This window comes from Silurus aristotelis (assembly GCF_946808225.1).
Source record: "Silurus aristotelis genome assembly, chromosome: 3".
Classification (NCBI taxonomy): Eukaryota; Metazoa; Chordata; class Actinopteri; order Siluriformes; family Siluridae; genus Silurus; species Silurus aristotelis.
The window spans coordinates 28,805,879-28,813,718 of NC_139576.1; the positions used below are offsets into that span (position 1 = coordinate 28,805,879).

Consider the following 7,840-nt stretch of genomic DNA (forward strand, 5'->3'; position numbering starts at 1 on the left):
TTTAATCACCCATGTATCCAAAGGAGATACAAACAGTTACACTCAGCTATATTACAAAACACTGTGCCCGCCTTGTGTAAGATGATGAAATATGTTTGTGCACTATTCTCAATCGTTTCTCACGTTACACGCGGACATCAAAAAACCATACAGCAAAATCCAATAATATTCTATAGTCTAGCCAACAAAAACACCTTTAGATCACAGGCTCTTGTAGGATCTTAACTTTTCGTGTAATTACTGTGCCTTCTGTTTATTTGAATTGTTGAACTTTTGTCTTGTGTCCATGAGTGAGTTTAACATCTAGTAATAGTGTAACATCATCACTATTTTGATCATGTTGTGATATCTTTCATCATCACTGACAATTATTTTAAATAACAAGACATAAATAAAATGTAGTAATTGGTGAAGCTTTCTGTTATTTGTGTATTTATTTAAAATTTACAGAAGGAGTCTCCAGTAGCTGCAATATTCCACCAAAGTGAAATCTACAGGACAAAGCTGATAACATGACAAGCTGTGATTTTTAAAAGAGTGGGGAAAAAGAGAAGGTTGTGAGAGAAGGACTGTTGTCAGAGCAGAACCTTCATGAGAGTAGTGTTTGCTTTTTAACAATATAAAAATATTGCAAGTGTTTTATTAATTAATTTGAAAAGAAAAAGTTACTGAAGGTCAAAAAATGTTTTGTGCTGACCAAGTATGTAAATGGGGATGCGAGTATTCACTGTATAGTGGAAGTAAATTTGTTTAATTCAGCAAAAAATGTGAGAAGAAACAAGAAGAGCAGAGCAAGAGAGCAATGACTCGATGTCTTCATTAAAAAAAGGAACTGCTGATTCAGACCCATGATCAGGAAAACTTTCATCATGAGCTTATACAGAGAACACTTACAAAGTCTGCTTCCTGCAGAATGGATCACTCTGCTGATGCACTGCACAAGTTTAAGATTTAACTGAGAAATTTAAGATTTAATGATTTTATCCTGATTCATAATAGCAAAAACCCTTGACAGCATCATATAATGATTTAATGGTGAACGGTGTTTCTTAGGAACGAACATGTCGGACTTCAGGAAGTTTCTTTGGTTTTGATTTTTGCAAACCGCATCTGATGTTCCTCATACCGTTCACACGAGTATAATGCAATATTTGGTCAAGAATTTTTTGGACTACATTTAGATTAAAAGTATTACTCAAGACTTGCATCAAGAACACTGAGTTTTGAGTTAAACAATATGTTGGTGCCACAACAATTAGCCTACCCTGTAAATTCTATTAATTATTATTATAACACAGAAAAATGCATACCTTCAATAGTGATTTTATGAAATATTTCAATGACAAAATATAAAGTTTTGGACGAAAAAATCAAGAATACTTTTTTTTTTACACCATAATATTTAATAAATAAGCCTGTAGAAAACAATATAACTATATCAGATTAGAAATGGCAGTGCTTTAGTCCCCATCAAGATACTACTCATTTTACTTAATTCTCATCAAAATCATTAAATTGTGTACAATCCCGTTCTTAAATTTTTCTTTAAAAAAGATAGCAGAAGCATTTAAACCTCTCTCAAATATTCCTTTAGCACTGGTCATGTACAAACTAGCAATGATCAAACCCATAATTAAAAATTTAATTAATAGGCCAATATTAAACCTCCCCTTTATCTGCAAGATCATAGAATAGTTTGTAGCACAGTTATGCTCATACCTATATGAGGAAAACATGATATTTATCAGGATTCAGGCTTCATCATTTGCACAAAAGTTGAATCAAATATTATTTAGTCCGTTATTCAAACTTTCACTTCCAAATCTTCTTGCTTCTCAGCTTGTTCGAGACTCGTTTTGAGCATCCTTTCTTTTCACGGTTTATTCCAATTTTACTTTTTATTTAATGCTTTGGTTTCATCTGGGAATAATAAATTATTAGCCAGACATTTCCTATTTCCTGTTTTCCCTTTAACAGATGCATCAGCTTTCAGTTTATTAATCAGCAAAACATTCTAATTCTCTGTGATCATGAAAGCACAATGAGAGAAAGTGAATTGAGATCTTTCTAGAAGATGTGCTATTTAAAAGGTTTCAAGAATATTTTTCAGTGATGATTGATATGGGAAAACGATGGCCTGCTGTACACATGTCAGTAAGCTTTCCCAAATGCTCTGTGTGTGTCAATAATCCATGTAAAAAAATAAATAAAAATAAAAATAAAAAAGTTCTAATCCCATAGTAACCACTACTTGGCTTGAGATTTTAGCTTGATCAGAAAATCCTTTCACTAAATCAACAGCCTAAAGACTGAAAAGTTTTAAAGTTAGAAAGATGGTAGAAAGAAAACAATTTGTCCCAAGGACACAGACAAAGAATCTTGAGCACACTTTTCATATCATGATTCATATAATTTCATATCATCACTAATGTTTCAGAATTGCTTCCACAAATCACACAACAATCCTGGTTGCAAAGCAGCTACCAATCTCTGAATACAAATACACTAAGGAGAAAAATGTGGACTATGAAAATTATTCCCAATTTGTACGGCTGGTACCAGGAAATGTCAGATGCATTTGACAGTGATCTTCTCACGTACAAAAATTAACTACGGACAATGAACAGTCGAGTGGTCGCTTGGGAACTGTGTGTTGAGACAGCCCTGTCTTTGTGTGCCCTCAAACCAAAACCTTTCCCTTTCCACAGTAAGAGATCAAAAGTAAGGCTGAATAAACATTTAAGTCAGTGAAGTACAACACAAGCATTTCCAGAATGATATCTAATAGAATAGTGTAATAGTATAAATATCTACAATAATGTAGAGCACAATAAAAAAACACATCTAATAATATAACAAATATTAACTGCTTTCACAACATATGGGTGTAAGATGTCTGGTGAATCAGCAGCTCTTTGTATAACAACAAAGCAGTTATTAAATTCAGACAGGAAATTAGTGTATAATTAAAATTGGTGTATTTATAATTAAAAAAACGATAATAAATAAATGTCTTGAAAACTAAATGCAATCTCAGGAGTGAATTAGAGACTACACACAGTTGTATGACTCATGATCCGGTGTGTCCAAGAACACTGTGTGACTGACGGTCAAATATCAAGCTGCGTCAGAGTGAGCGAAAATAAGGCCAGGACAATACCAGTGTTTATATAAGGGACCCAGGAAAAAGCTCAGAGGGTTTTTAATAGCACATGATAAAAAAAAAAGCAGCTTGCCACAAATGAGAAATGTCCTTTGTGCCTGCTTTCAACACACCTAAGAAAAAAGATGAGTCAGTTTTAATCATTTTTGTTTTTGAACCATGAGACTACACAAAGAAGACATTTTTTTAGGAAGCTAACTAATGCAGCTTTATTGCATTGTGATTATACAAAAGTGTACACACAAACACACACGCACAATAGTGAATTGCCCTTGTATGCGTGTGCATGTGTGTTTTTTTATGGGTACACTTTTATTCTTTCTGCATCTTTTTAAACTCACACATACTTGTGGAGAACATCTGAACTGCCACCCAGACAGAACATAAGCTCAGGATTGAACCCTGGACCTGATCCCAGGTGTGAGACAGTAAGGCTTTTTTCAATACATAGTCAGATTATATCAAGGTTCAGACAGAAGACTTTGTCTTTATACACTGCTCATTCAAAAAAAAAAGTCACCCATGGATTGAACTAACCAAATAGGTAAGAGCCTCCCAGTGGATATTTATGGCATGGAAGATTATGTTTCTGCTGTCAACAAGTTATTTAACCCTAACTGATGCAGTGAGTAGCTTCTCATTTCTTAAACAACCATGTCAGAAGACGCATCCTGTTGTCATGGAAATGTTAATCTGTTTCAAATGAGTCAAATTATTGCCATGCATCAATCAAAGAAAACATCTAAGGAAATTGCTGAAGCTACTTATCAGTGAAGCTAATCGAAAACAAAAGGAATGTGCTGAAGAAAACTCCGACTCTCCCATCATCAATTAAAGATCTTGGTAAAAAATTCTGTAACTCTGGACGGTAATAAATGTTGTGACATTGCAGAAGCTTATTGAAACAAAAAAGCTAAAGGCGGTCCAACAAAATATTAGGGTGTGTAACTTTTTTTTGGACAGGCGGTGTAATACTGCAAGTCATGTTCACCTCAACTGGGAAAGCAGATTTTCATTGTCGATAAACTTAAGAGGGCAAACTTCAGTCCTGAGAAACCAAAGAGCAGTACAGTTGCATATATTTATAATTTATATATTTATATTTCCTTGCTTTAAACTAGCAGGTGTGTGTGTGTGTGTGTCTTTAAAAGATGCATATTTATTTCTGAACTTGCGATCCAGTTAATCTCAAAGCAATTGAATAGGATTTAGGTGTGGTGATGGGTAGGCCATTCTATAACAGATAAGACTGTTTGCTGTATAAAATAATGCTTACAGAGCTTGGACATACACACATCGCCCATGCCCTGAGGCTCTTTAATTCCACTTGTTGGAGGGGACATTTCTCACTGTTCTAAACTGTACTACACACTGTACAATCCAATTTTAGTATTTATTGCATGCCTTATTGCCTAAGTTTGTGGATACTGCTTTATAGTCAATCTATCCATCCATCCATACATACTGTTGTATGGTCATTGCCTTGTTGTGTAGTAAAATTCCTTCCAATTCGCTGCAGTCCAGATGGCATTGCATGGTGTGGAATTATGGAATGATGGCCATGTTGGTTCAGTATTTATTTTACCTGGAATAAGTCTCCAACCTTCCCTGCTCCAAATCAACCAAAATCCATTACGCTTCCACATTTATGCTTGACCGTGAGTATGAGGCAGTCTGCTAACATCTTCTCTCCTGTTCTCCATCTAACATAAGTTCTAGCACATTTTTGGCTCACACACAGAACCTTCTTCCAGTCAATCCTATTCTTGTGTTTTTGCCCTTTAGGAACATGCAAGTGTTTAAAAAACCATAAAAGACTAGGTGTTTCCAAATGTGTGTATGTGTATGTGTATGTGTGTATGTGTGGCCTGCACTTGGACTGGCCTGTAATCGACTTTGTGTCAAATAAAAACAACTGTCAAGCTTTGTATAAGTTCAGACAGCAAATCTTGGTAATGAAGTAATAACTTGAATCAAACCCTGCAGTGTGTCTGTAATATTGTTTATATAGTAGGAACATTCAGGACGTTCATCTAAGTTGTCCTAAATGAATCCGAGTGAGTATGACTTCCCGTCAAACCTCCACATGTTTTTCCCTCGAAAGAAAGAACGCCCTCACCTGTAACGCAAGGATTTCCACCGGTAGGTTCCGTTCCCCGGTTCCAGGAGACAGACACCGTGTGAGCGGGTTTGGGTTACAGGAGTAGCACTTTGTCCATAGACACATTGGAGAAATTGTAAATCCTGTTTCCAGTGGAAGTCATCTCGCTGACACACAGTCTCAACCTTTCCATGCTCACAGCAACGTCTGAGAAACTGCATGTTGCAATTTCCTCTCCAGGGCTGGAGATTCTCCTCCTCTTGTTGCGCAATGCTTCGGGCTGTGACAGGCAAAGTTCTGCTCCAACTCCTTCCTCCTTCCTCTCCGTCTAAGAGGATTCACTCACTGCATACTCAGATATTTCACTACACTTCTCTTGTAGATATATTCAATTACTCGAACTTTTTAGATTCTAGTCCAACCACTGATTTGGACCAACTGTTCAAGCCCAAACTCGTTAGATGTGTGTAGATCGTCTACATCAGTGGTGTCAAACTAAAATTAAAAATTAAAAATTGGGACAAATTGTGCATGTTTTCCCTTCACTCCAGATATTAATGTTGAACCTTTTTATATGGAAACAAACTTTAGTTCTGCATAAACATTTAATGTGGAACAACCAAAGCTTAATAATATAAACATAAGAAATTACATTTGAAATAAAACACACATCAGTGTTATTCGTTTCTTATTATGTCTCTGTCTATCTGTAGCCTTTCGAGTTCCTTTTTAATTAAAATCCTTTTTTGACAGGCCAACAACAAAACAACCAAAAATAATAATCATTTCCTTTAATTAAAAAAAGGCAATCTTTCAACTATTAACAGTCCATGCCTTGGAGTAGAAAAAGTGCATAAAGACAACATTTCAAGCTCAGTTTGCTACACTCCGATTTACTCTGAACGGTTCAAGTCAGATACCTGCATCTCTTCTTAAATGCAAGTGCATCAATGTCTGGGTTTAGGCTCTGAGCTGAGGAAATACTCAGGATTGAGTGAAGGTGTTCATCAGTGATCCTCATGAGTGGTGTTTTGTTCATCTTCATTAAAGAGAACAGTTGCTCAGATAGATATGTGCTGCCGAACACAGAGAGCATTTGAGCAGCTTGGGCACATAGTTGGAGCAGTGTGTCAGAGGTGAAAACATGGAAACACAGAGTCGTACTTTGACTTGAGCGTGTCTCTACACTGGAGTTTAATCAGCTCCATTTGGAGGTTGGGCCAGCTCTAATACACATTTGATATGATCTTGTGGGCCAAATATAATTACACCGTGGGCCAGATCTGAGTTTGACACCCCCGGCCTACATCTTTCGACAGATCTATTTACAAATTCAATTTATAGTGGTTTAATTTGCGTAGCACCTTTAACTATGGACTTTACCAAAAAATTCAGATTCACATAAACTTACTAGGTTAAGGATTTGAATGGAATAAATTCCTCCTTATAAATTCCTCAATGAACCAGTCAGCATTTACAATAGTGAGAAAGAAAAGATCAAATGAGGTAGAAACCTTGAAAGAAAATAGACTCAAAAAGAAACTATCTTCATCTGGGTGACAGAGAAATGTGTGATTATAAATAATTCATTTATATAACTGTGTACTATGTGGTTATAGTAGCTTTAACACCAGATCAACAAAACAGATCAACTCTGATCACTATGAAACAGTTAAATGAAACGTCATAACAAATCAAATAACATCAAAATAAAAACAAATGTATTTGAAGAACATTCAGAATCTGAACCAGGTTAATTGGCTAAGTGTGTTGGCACACACAACGAATTTGTTTCCAGCTGTTAGCGACTCTCAAAGTGCAGACATAAATAAAACTCGTACTCGTACATTCAGCTTAGGCTATACAAGACAATACAGACAATGTGAGACAATATAGACAGTACAAGTATTAAATAGGGATACAGATTATATGACAAATCAGTGATGTACATAAAGTGTGAGTGCATGGTAATGCAAATGACAGTATTGTGTGTCAGGTACGATAAAGAGTCACTTTAGAACTTTGTACAATATACTGTAGCCATAGTGTGTTACATATACAGATAGTGTGATGACTGACAGTTCTGATAGTGCAGTACTTATAGATATGATATGAAGCAGGGAATATATTTATAGTGAGTTGTTAATAAAGCTGATTGCCTGGGAAAAAAACTGTTCCTGTGTCTGCCAGTTTTGGTGAACAAAGTTGTGTAGCGCCTGCCAGAAGGGTGGAGCTGAAAGATGTTGTGTCCAGGGTGCGAAGGGTCAGTAGGGATTTTTCCTGCCCGGTTTCTGGTTTTTAATCACCATTCTTGGGTTTCATGTGCTGATTCTTAATGTCTGTGTGTTTAAATGGTGCTGTAGCTTTAAATGTTTTGTTTATAAAATGTTTTTAAAATCCTTAATAGTTTAAGTTACATTTAATTCATATTACTGTCATAAAGAATAAAAAAATATTTAGAAACCACCCATAAAAACCAATGATGGGGTGATAATTATATCACCATCAATAATTAACCCAAACAATCAAATTACAATTTCTCATGATTTTTCTTATCATAACAAATGCACTTTACA

The 7,840-nt window shown here is 35.6% G+C and overlaps 1 protein-coding gene across 3 annotated transcripts in view; it reads right to left on the bottom strand.

The window, feature by feature from the left end:
- Positions 1-5,497, bottom strand: part of LOC310724014 (interleukin-1 receptor type 1) — a 17,896-nt gene extending 12,399 nt beyond the window's left edge. For 2 of the 3 annotated variants that reach the window (XR_014532884.1, XM_083537754.1), the window contains exons 1-2: positions 5,283-5,497; positions 3,237-3,276 (exon numbers count right to left, since the gene is read on the bottom strand). The gene's annotated coding sequence lies outside the window, so the exon portion shown is untranslated. The remainder of the gene's footprint in view (positions 1-3,236; positions 3,277-5,282) is intronic. The other variant, XM_083537753.1, reaches the window with a different exon arrangement.
- Between the last annotated feature and the right edge of the window lie 2,343 nt (positions 5,498-7,840).